Below are 12126 nucleotides of genomic sequence, written 5' to 3' on the forward strand. Positions count from 1 at the left end.
GTTTCAGGACAGCTTAGCTGGAGCTGCTGAGTGGCTTGTGGGGGCAAACCAAGGATATAATGATGAGTTCCCATCTTGGCTATAATGTAGCACCAAGGAGTGCTTAATGCAGGTGTGTTTTGGGGTCCTAAAACTGATGGCAGATCCTATTTTCCTTCAGAAGCCCTCAACAATGAACACATAGCCAGAATATAGTAGAGGAAAGAACTCAGAATGAGAATGTTTATTCTCAGTGTCTGAACAACAAATAGAAAGCATGGCTGTAAGTTGCACCATAATCCTTTAGCAGCATTAAAGCAACCATGGCATTTATTAGCAAGAAGTTACCCAGGGAGGTGGCTACAAAAGCATCTGGAATGCTTTTGCAGATTTGTTCCATACTGAGTGAGAAACAGGCCAGTCCAAGACGGGCTCATAATCAATACTGAAGATACTAAATTGACAGTATCCAAGAGTAGTATGAGAAAAAGAGAAACGGGAGTCATCACAGCATGAACATGCAAGGCAGCCAAGTGTAGTGGTTGAAGTTACAGCTTCTAGAGACAGATTGCTTGGGCCTTAATTCTGAATCTGCTATTTATTATCTCTTGTCAATAATAATTCTCTGTGCCTCAGTTTCTTCACCTATAAGATGGAAATAATGGTAATAGCACTTACCTAGTTGTGTTGTTATGATGATTATATGAGTTAATATATGTCTTTTAGATGCTGATATTTGTGACTGGTATCTGGTAAGCACTATTTGGATATTTGATACATAAAAAGTCATCTAACACTTCCTCAATATTTTACCACATGTTCTTATTGAGTGAAAGCCTCTACTAAATGACTTTTTAAGTTTATCGAACATTTATTATATGATTCTTTGATGCTGAAGACATGTAGAAAGACAGATAAAATATGGTCACTGATCTGAAAGAAATTACAGTCTGATTGGGGAAGGAGAACATAAAGATAGAAAAGACTGAATAAGCCTAACAAGGATAGCATAATTTTCAGCAACAAGTCAAACCATTTACCATATAAGATTAGTTTCTGAATGGGATCTTAGACAATATTTGTGACAGGAGATCAGAAGGAGAAAGCACTTTGGTTCTGGACGCTCAAATAAGGCTTGTTTAAAGAATATCCTGTAAAGGTAAATTTCTACCTGAAGCAGATAGGTTTCTGTCATGAGTAGTTTACACAGTGAGGAAAATGGAAGTCATGCTTTGGAATGTGCATTATACCCTTTTTTTCTGTTTAAGTCTCTTTTAATTAAGTATTTCCTTGGTCATTCATCATACACAGCCGGTGAAATATACATGCATAACTTATTTCAGTGGTAGCAAATTTTATGTCATATTTTCACCAGTTTGTGTGTATAGACAAGGAATAAAAATTAATCTTCACAGGTTTTCTGGTACGTCATCCAAACAAGTTTATGCAGTTCACATGACATCATGCTTTGCTTTCCACTCACAACTCCATTACCGTGGCCACCACACACACAAGTCTTTTTTCTGGTGTGTAAGATGCTTAGAATCCAAACCTGCTAAAAAGAAAACAGTTATGTATACTAGCAAATAGTAAACAAAATAATCAGTAATGCACAACCCAATTCGAAAGTATATTTGTCCACAAATATCTGAGTTCTTCATATATTCAGTCAACAAATGCTCATGATAGAGTCATATTATAATGCAGAGCCTCTGAAGATAAATTAAATGGAGCAATTTATTTTTATTGTTGTTGTACTCCTGCTTCCAGTTCCTCTACCTCTTTCCCACTCCTTCCCTCCTTTGTATCTTCCTCTTCCTGCCTTTATTCCTCCCCGCCTGTTCTTTCAGTTTCCTAGTTCAACATCTTTTTAATTCTGCAATGTTATTATATATATGAAGAATGCAAGCTGGATCTGTGTGTTGGTTTCATGCGATTTCCTTAATCGCTACAGATTTATTTATAATTTAGAAAAAGGAAGCATGGATCAATAGGACCCTTCTGTAAGTGCGACTTGAATGTATAAAGTTTTTCTCAAGATGTTTGTGAAAGTGTGGGGTAGACCCCTTTGGGTCTCAGTGTGCATATTAAATCCATTGGATTAAATGCCTCTGTGACATCGAACGATAGTTTCAGAGTAGTAATACACCTAACCGGGAAGACTAATCTTGTTGGAATGACAGCAAAGTTAAAATGTCATGTTTGTGCATCATAGCCTTAGCTGGTTTAAAAAACAAAACAAAGCACTGTGTGTGTTTTAAGTTCCACATGTCCTGTTAAATTAGTCATCTTAATTTAATTATGCACATTTTCCAGGATATTACCTTATCTTTAAAAGAGTTTGTTGAAGTCGTATTCCCTAGACCAGAACCAATTAGAGGCAAGGCAGCAAAATTTTAACATATAGTGAGGAAAAATAGTGTCAACAGACTAAAATGAAATGGAGAAATGATAGTGATCTAGAATCAACAGTGACAAATCATTTAAGCCAAACCATCTACACCTAGAATCGGATGCTCTTACAGGAATATTTATTTGGAGTGGAAGGACTAGAAGAATGTTTCCATAGCAGTTATCATAGACCGAACCTAAGAAAAAAAAGGTTTCCATTGTTAAAGAGATGGAAAACATGGAAGTCTGTATGTACATCTTAGAGATTACAATGAATGTTAGCCGAAGAATCCCTTCAAGAGGTTCTGAAATTTTAACACCCATAGGAACATCTTTTAGCACATCTAGGCTACTGTCAGGTTTCCTTTCTTGGATTGTTTAGATAATAGCCCTAGCAGAGAAAACCAAGGCATAGAAACACAAGGAAGGACAGAAATACTCCTAACTCAATATTTTTAGAAAGAGCCCACTGGTTATGGTGATGAGTATGTACAATGTAAGCCCACACTAAGAAACAATTCTAGGCTATCTTAAACACACTTTCTCTTAGTCTATGGCAATTAAGTGATGTAAATTTGGGGGAAATGGCTTGCTCTTGTGTCTTTCTTTTCCTCCAGTGATGACCAGCATACGCTGAAGGAAGGCCAGGGGCTCTGAGAACTTGGACCCATATCTGTATTTTCAAGCTTGGGTGAGCAGCACAGAAGCCTGAGTTCAGGTGCTGAGCTGGTGGACAGCACCTGAGTGGCCAGATGTTTTAGGGGTATTTGCTCTGTCTCTGAAATTGCACCTTATCTTTACTAAAGTGGCTGTATCGTTGTGTCCCTGTCTGACACGTAAATAATAAAAAATGGAGATCACTATTTCTCCTGCTTGGCTAGGGTATGATAACTTGGAAAAAGGGGATTAAAGTGGTACAGAATTAGAGCTGCTCTGAGGAGTTAATGGAAACCTGTGCCCATGCATCTTTATGCCAGTGATCTCCTGAGGGAAATTATCTGAATTTGAACCTGAATTACTCAAAGCAGACACAGCTGATGTTCTTTCCACTGTGAAATAGGGTGCTGTTACTGCTGTGTTGCCTACTTCTCTCTCACAGCAGCAGAATAGAGGCCATGTATAAGACCAATTACATGTATCACCAGGTATTCAGGGTCTCCACTCATCATTGGGATAATAAACAGAGTGACTCTTAAATTTAGCTGCTCATTGGAATTACCTGGAGTGCTTAAAAAAACCACTGATGCCTGCACCCCACCCTCACACATTCTAATTCAAATGACCTGGGATGAGTCCTAGGTACCAGGAATTTTAAAAGCTCCCAAGTGGTTCTAATGTGCAACTGACGTTAAGCTCCACTACCTGGAACATTGCTTATAAACTGCTCGTGCCCAAATTGGCATTTTGTACTGCACCTACAAGAGGGCCAATTTTATACATCATACAGGGTTGTTATAAGAATCGAATGAGATAATGTTTGTAAAGTACTCAGCACAGTTCCTGGCAAGATTAAGACATCAATAGATACTCACCGTCACTTCCTAATTATGCGTGTGCACACACACACATACACATTCCTATAATCAAACCACAAATTAATAAAATTACAAAAATTTTCTAGTCACATGGAGGACTAGAATTAACCCTAATATGGCAAATTTATTTTAATTTTATTTAAATTATAATAGTCCTCTACTCTGCTTAAGGAAGCCAAGTCTGACAAAAAAATACCTCCCTTTAACGTTAGGTGTTGTTTTAAGATCATTTAAGTAACTTCTACCTATAGTCTACAGATGGATAGTGTTTTAAATATGAGAATCCAGGCCTTGCTCTAAAGATTAATATTTTGCTTTAATAAATCCTTCCTAGTAATTTACTTTTTGGTAATTTGTCTCCTATCTCTCACGAAGAAAGGCCAAAAGAAATTTGATCAACTCAAAGTCTTGGTCAGTTTGATTAAAACAATGCTTTGTTGTAGTTCTGAGTGTTTTCACCATAAGTCTTTGCTCTTACATAAAAGTTCCTTTAGATCACATTCACATGAAAAGAAATTGAATGAATTATGTTTATATCAATAGAGTCATTTTTATTGATTTGCAGGTCAATATATTATCATTCTCCTTTAAGTCCATTGAGGTACACCTGGGGACAAAGGCTCCCTGAGAAGGTGATGGCTATGTCAAGACATACAGGAGATGGTGAGTGTGGTGATTAGATTCAGTTGTCAACTTGGCCAGTGAAGGCACCTAGTGCTGTTGCTGTGGCCATAAGCCAATGGTACGTGAACCTCATCTGTTGCTGATTACATCTGCAGTTGGCTAAGGCGTGCCCACGGCAATGAATGATGTTTGATTTAATTGGCTTGTGCTTAAATAAGAGAGCGCAACATAGCACAGCCCAAGCAGCTCAGCATACCTCATCTCAGCACTCACAGCTCAGCCCAGGCCTTTGGAGATGCAGAAAGAAATCACCCCAGAGAAAACTGTTGGAACCCAGAGGCCTGGAGAGAAGGCCAGCAGAGATCACCCTGTGCCTTCCATGTAAGAAAGAGCCTCAGTGGAAAGTTAGCTGTCTTTACTCTGAAGAACTAACAAAATAAATCCCCTTTTATTAAAAGCCAATCTGTCTCTGGTGTGTTGCATTCCAGCAGCTAGCACACTAGAACAGTGAGGTAGGAGTGGGAGCAATGATTTGTACAGGGAGAGGAAAAGAGCATGTGCCTTGAGGGAGGAATGTGCTCGGCACATCCAAGAAACTGGAGGAAGGACATTATGACAGAATCAAAAATTGAAGTAGAGCATACTAGGCAAGAAAACTGGAGAGATATGTGATGCTGGTCTGTGTCTTTGTGAATACTTGATTCTTCATGTTGATTCTGTTTCAGGCATTCATTCATCTTCCAACTACTTTGGCTCTACATATGGGTCAACTGCTTAACGATGTCTATGATAATTCTGTGTGACAATTCCCGGTACCTCCCTTCCCCCCAAAAAAAAATAAAAACCCACAGTAGCTTAAAACACACTTATTTCTTCTCTCACACACATGTGCAAGTTGGCTGGGGGCTGGCTGATCTAGGCTGATTCAGCTGGACTTGACTATAAATTGCAGGTTGGGTCTAGGTCTCCTCCATGAATTCCTTCATTTTCCCTGGACTAGTGGGCTACCTAAGGTAGTTTCTTTAGTGGCCATGGCAGAAGTTCAAGTGGATAAGCTCCCTGCACAAGGAAATTTTAAGCCTCTGCTTGAATCATATCTGTTCAGTCCCATTGACTAAAATAAGTCATTTGACTGAGCCCAAAGTCAGGGGCAGGGAAATACACTCTGCCTCCAATATGAGGAAATACAAGGTTATATGCATTAAATGGCTAAAAGAATGGGTACAGGGAGGAGTGAGAAATATAAGCTAAAGATATGATCTACTATACCCATCAAGAGGAAGTTTTGGTGACTACCTTGTACTGTCCTGATCGCACAATATCACTTGTGCTATTTTCCTGTTAAGGGTTCAGCTTGACTTTTGCTGACCCTGAAATTTCATCTGGTCTTTGTTCTATCATTCTGCATGAGTTATTCCCCAAAAGAAAGAAAAAGAACAGTAAACTCTATTCATTTACTTAGGGAAAACATCTGGAGCGTTGTTTTTGTTTTTCTTCAGTTTTCATCTGGATGTTTGGCATTGTGTCAAAAGCATTACTTTGAGAAGTTTTAGAAAGTGAGACTAGTCAGTGTGTTACTTCCTCTCTACTCTGTACTAATAAGCTAGAGTCTTATTTAAATGTCACCCCTGAGATCCATTGTGGAAACCACATTATAGCAGAAAAGAACATGATCAATTCCTACCGATGCTCATTCACAATATAAATTCCCTCTTAAATTTAAACCACTTGCCTCACTTTAGGAATAATCCTGGACCTTGTTTTGTCTGATTACAATGACATTCTCCCATATGGATGACCCTTAACATCCTCAGATTTAACATTCAGTTTCTATTATTTACTGATGTGACCACTGGGCCATGGCATGCAGTCTTTTATCAAGTTTGTGGAGATACATATTTGAGTGTCATGTGTTCCCATTTTGTTTCCACAATTTTGTTCTCTACATGTTGTTGAATATGCTTTTCTTAAAGAAAATTAACTTCAATGGCATATTTGCATGGATAAAATCCTCATGAATATTAGGAGTCTTTGTCTTTCTCTCTGAAAAGTAGAATGGTCTGAGAATTCAGAGTTCAATAATTCAAATAAAATAAAGCAAAAACACCTTAGGGCAGCTGTGGCATATATTTAGTAATACACACACACACACATTTTCCTTTTAAGCTGGTTTTCTGTATCAACAAAGAACATGAAGAATTAGTATGTGAAAGTACTAGTTATGGCTTTTGGCAAATCAGGCCTGGAAGGGTTAACTGCAGCAGAAGGAGCATTGTATGAACCAAGATCTGATAAAGAAGGGAAGGGCACTGGGATCTGTGGACAGACCAAGCCAAAAAAGGAGAAAGAAAAAAAAAAATCAAGAGGCCATGGAACTAGCCTACATGTAACCATTAAGGGAAGCATCCAGCAAACCCAGCAGGATGTTTAAGGATATTGTTTTAGTTTGCCAGTCTGCTCTGAAAAAATATCATATAATAGGTGAGCTTAAACAACAAGAATTATTTGGCTCACAGTTTTAGAGGCCAGAAGTCCCAAATTAAAGTGTCAGCAAGACCATGCCTTCTCTGCAAAGTCTGGACCATTCTGGTGGTGGCTTGCTGCAGTCCTCAGGGTCCCTAGACTTATATCTCTGTCTCCCAGTGCACAGCTGTCTCTCTCTTCTTGTCTCTGCTCTTCTAGTTTCTGCTGAATTCTTGCTCCCCTGACTATGTCCCAATTTCCTCTCTTAATGAGGCCTCTCATACAGATTAAGGCCCACCCTCATTCAGTTTGGCCATACCTGACAAGATCCGAGAAGATCCTATCCACAAACAGGTCCACCTCTTAACCGATAACACATCTGCAAGGGGTCCTATTTGCAAAAGAGTTCACCCTCACAGGAACTTAGAGTAAGGTTAAAAACATGTCTTTGTTGGGGCACATAATTCAATCTACCACAGACGTTATGCCAGAACTCAACATAGGAGGATCTAGATGTAATCAGTATTTCAAGTGTACGACAGCAGATGTCCTTCCCTGAGGCCCTGTGCTACTAGAAGGGAGGGACCACATAGTACTCATTTTTTAATTTTTTCTCTTTTTGCATCTTTACTGGCCAGCATGCTGTTTGACTTGGGGCAGGTATTCAGAAAATGCTTCATGAATGAATGAATAAATATAGGAAGCCTTTTGAGCAATAAAAAGGCCTGACCTTTCAGGATGGTTTTAGAAGCTAGAGGTCCCATATCAGCTGGGCAAGTTGGAGAAGATTGTGGAGATCAAGGCAGGATGCCACTTTAATGGAGATTGATGTCAGCATGTTACCAGAAGAAGCTGTCAAGTCCAGGCAGCAAGGCATGATCTATCTGCAGATCTGAGGTCCAAGGTGTGGACTTACGTGACAAGAGATACTACGTTGGAATGGGGTCAGAAGGTCAGAGCAGGACAAGGAAGACATTCTAAAGTGTGCTCCAATGTGAAATTAGAGCTCTTTAAACAGCCCCAACCTAGCATAGAAAGTGTCTCTCAGTGGGGAGTGAGGGGAAGTGATCTGCACAGAAGAAAAAGGAGGGATATAGGGTCAGGAAACTTGACATATCACTTAACTATTATTCATTCTGAAATGTCGTTCAAGTGTAAAAAATACTTAATCTCCTTTAAGTCAATTTTAATAAGGTTTAAAACCCAAATAAATGTGGGGCCTCATGTGGCCTGATTTTGGTATTGTATCACACAAAAAGGAAAGCAGTCCAGCAAATAAAAGTAATAAAAACATTTCCAAACTTTAGTTCCTAATGCAGTCTTAAAATCCGCTCTTCCACCCACACACAAAAAATGAATGAAGAATTAAATTCTAAAAGTTTGGAAAAGAACAATAAAATAAATATAAGGAAAGAAGAGGGAAGGCAAATGTAAACATAAAGTGGAAATAAATAAATTATGGATCGGGAAATAAAGATAAAATTAGAAACTGAATCCAAGTATTGGTTCATTGAGATTAAAAAGAAAGAGGAAGTGAGAGCAAGAGGTTGAGAAAGAAACAGAAACAAAGAGAGGGAACCATTAGCCAAACTAATAAAGAATAAAAGCGTGTGCATGTGGGACAGGGGGAAAGCACAAATGCACAGAATTATTATTGAAATAGAGAAAATAGACATGGATATAAAGGAACTGAAAAGAATTTTAGGAGAATACTTTGCTCAATTCTTTAGAAATAAACTTGAAACCTGGGATGAAAGGAACAAATTACTAAAAAGTATCCTGGGCGCTCCCAGGATTACCTGACACATGGAAACAAGTGAGCACAGCTGGACCCAGTAGCTGCAATTGTCAGTGCTGATTACTTCCCTTTGTAAGAGCTCTGGCCTTGATCAAAGCACCTCTCCACAAAGCAGCTTTCTTCACCCTATACAACACTGTGAGCCCAGCAGCATGGTGGTAGAACTCTGTGAGTTCCTTGAGGCAGGCAAGGAGCCTAGCCTGCAGGTCTGGCGTGGAAAGTTTGACCTGGTGCCCATGCCCACCAACTTTTCAGTGCAGCTGAGGAAGGAGGATCTGCAATTTGAATCTCCATACTGACTAGGTGATAAGTGCAGTCAAAATGAGAGGTGGACAGCTGCCATCTTCATTATGCACCTGAATGACTTACTTGAATGGCCAAACCATGTAGCAGCATGAGATTCAAGGCTTCAAGTTGGCCACCTTCCTTGGTTACTTCAAGTTTGACTTCAAATATAAAAAAGAAGGCATGGTTTCTGGATTCAAACATATGGTACCCAATGAAGTGGTGGTACAGAGACTTTTCCAGGTCAAAGGTGGCTTGCATTTCATACTACTGAGGTACATGTGTCCTAGGAGAGCTTTAACAATGGCAACTGTTTCATCCTAGACCTGGGCATCAACATCTACCAGTAGGGCGGTTTCAACAGCAGTCAGTTTGAGAGGCTGAAGCACGCAAGTGTCCAAGGGCATGCAAGACAATGAGCAGAGTGGCTGGGCCCAAGTGTCTGAGGAGGGCACCAAGCCCAAGGTGATGCTCCAGATGTTGAGCCTTAAGCTGGCTCTTCCCACAGGTATTGAGGACATAGGCAAGGAGGATACAGCCAACCATAAGCCAGCCTAGCTCTACAAGGTGTCCAATGACACGGACACCATGTCAGTTTCCCTTATGGCTGATGAGAATTTTTTCACTAAGGGGGACGTGAAATCAGAGAACTGCTTCTGTTCCATCCTGGACCACAGAATTGATGAGAACATCTTTGTCTGGAAGGGCAAGCAGGCCAACACAGAGGAGAAGAAGGCTGGCTTCCAAAGAGCCTCTGATTTCATTACTAAGATAGGCTACCCCAAGCAGACACAAGTCTCAGTCCTTCCTAAAAGTGGTGAGACCCCACTATTCAGGCAGCTCTTCAAGAACCAACAGTACCCAGACCAGATGGAGAGCCCAGGCTTGGCATTCCTCTCCAGTCACATTGCCAGTATGGAACATGTGCCCTTTGATACTGCCATCCTGCATTGCCATGGTCGCCCAGTGCAGCATAGAAGATGATGGCACAGGCCAGAAAAAGATCTGTAGAATTGAAGTCATCAACAAAGTGCCCACGAATCCTGCCGCCTGGGAACAGGTCTATGGTGGAGACAACTACATCATTTTGTACAACGATTATCACATGGTGGTTGCCAGGGACAGACTGGCAGGGAGCCCAGTCTACACAGGATGAGGTTGCTGCATCTGCCATTCTGACCACCCAGTAGAATGAAGAGCTGGGAGGTACCTCTGGCTAGAGCTGTGTGGTCCAGGCCAAGGAGCCCACACACCTCATGAGCCTATATAGCAGGAAGTCCATTGTCATCCACCAGGGTGGTACCTCCCACAAGAGTGAGAAAACAGCCCTGCTAGTACCCGCATCTTTCAGGTCTGGCCAGCTGCTCTCAAGCCTCTGGAGCAGTTGCCATGAACCCTGAATCTGGTTCACTGAACTCCAATGATGCCTTTGCCCTGAAAACACCCTCACATGCCTACCTGAGGCAGAAGAGCCAAGGACTCAGGAGGTGCTCAGGGTGTCATGGGCCCAGTCTATGCAGGTGGCAGAAAGCAGTAAGAGCTTCTGGAAAGCCCTGGTGAAAAGGCTGCCTACCACACACACCTATAGCAGAAGGATAAGAGGTTGGATAACCACTTCCTCACCTCTTTTCTTGCTCCAATAAAATTGGATGCTTTGTGATTGAAGAAGTTCCTGACAAGCTCATACAGGAAAATCTGGCCACCAATGCCATCATGCTCCTGGACACCTGGGACTTACATATTTGTCTGGGTTGGAAAGGAGTCTCAAGGAGAAGAAAAGGCAGAAGCTCTGACTTCTGTTAAGTGGTACATCAAGACGGATCCAGCTAATTAGAATAGACGGATTCTTCACTATGGTAAAGCAAGGCAGTGAGCCTCCCTCCTTTATGGACTGGTTCTGGTTCCTTGGCTGGGATAATAACTACTGGTCTATGGATCTCTTGGACACGTCATGTCTGAGCTGGAAGGCTGAGGAAGGGCAGGCTCCACCAATGTCATCAGTCGGTGTTTGGTAGACATGTCTCCCCTTAGAGACCCTACAGTGAGCAGGGCAACTCTGGTGCATTTGTTTTATAATAGTCAAAAACAACCCCGCAAATATTCAGTGTCCTTGCAAATTGTCTCCATTATTTGCTTTGGAAATTTAGTTCAATAAAAGCTTTTGAAGTGTGTTAACAACAAGAAGAAGAACCACAACAAAAAACATATCCTGGAATAGACAGAGAAAGTTGTCAAGGGACTATCATTATTAAAAGTGACTGAACCAGGCATTTTCACTGGTCAATCTATAAAATCTTTAAGAAAGTAACTTTGATTCCATTTAAAAATATTTCTGATGATAGAGAAAAAAGGGAATTTTGTGTATATATTTTATGAAGCCACTGTTACTAAAACCTGACAAATAACATGGCAGAATAAAATGAAATAAAAAGCTCACTTATATTATTGTTACAAAAATCAAAAGTAAAGTATCGTTAAATAAAGCATAGCAAGCATATTACAAGAATAATATAAACCACATGGAGTTTATACCAGAAATGCAGGGATGGTTCAACATATGGAAATCTATTAACCCAGTGTACATATTAATTTTCAAAGGTTAGAAATCATTTGACCATCTCCGTAAATGCCACAAAAACCCTTGGTAAAGATCTTTTGGAACGTTTGAAACAGATATTTCTTTAATTACAATATTGAATTATCATGAACTTAATAATGAAATACTAGAAAAATTTCCATTAAAGACAGATATAAGCTAAGGATGCCTAACAGGACTATTATTATTATTTACATTTTCCTAGAGATACTAGCCATGCCCTCATTCCAAATAGAGGAATAATAGCCATCAAAGTTAAAAGGAATGATGTTAAATTATCACTATTTGAGATAATATTAATACTGAAAAAAAGAAAAAAATAACATTATTACAATTAGAAATTCAGTAGGTTGACTGTACAAGGTTAATATATAAACCTTAGTTACCTTCCTAAATGTAAATAATAAAGTTGGAAAATATAATGAAAGAAAACTCTCATCTATGAAAAAAATTTT

At 39.9% G+C, this 12126-nt stretch overlaps 1 pseudogene; it reads left to right on the plus strand.

Annotated features, from left to right (window-relative positions):
• The first annotated feature begins 8942 nt into the window (after nucleotides 1-8942).
• LOC143675750 (gelsolin pseudogene) lies at nucleotides 8943-11090 on the plus strand (annotated as a pseudogene).
• The last annotated feature ends 1036 nt before the right edge of the window (nucleotides 11091-12126 follow it).

The sequence above is a fragment of the Tamandua tetradactyla genome, chromosome 3 (genome assembly GCF_023851605.1).
Source record: "Tamandua tetradactyla isolate mTamTet1 chromosome 3, mTamTet1.pri, whole genome shotgun sequence".
NCBI lineage: Eukaryota > Metazoa > Chordata > Mammalia > Pilosa > Myrmecophagidae > Tamandua > Tamandua tetradactyla.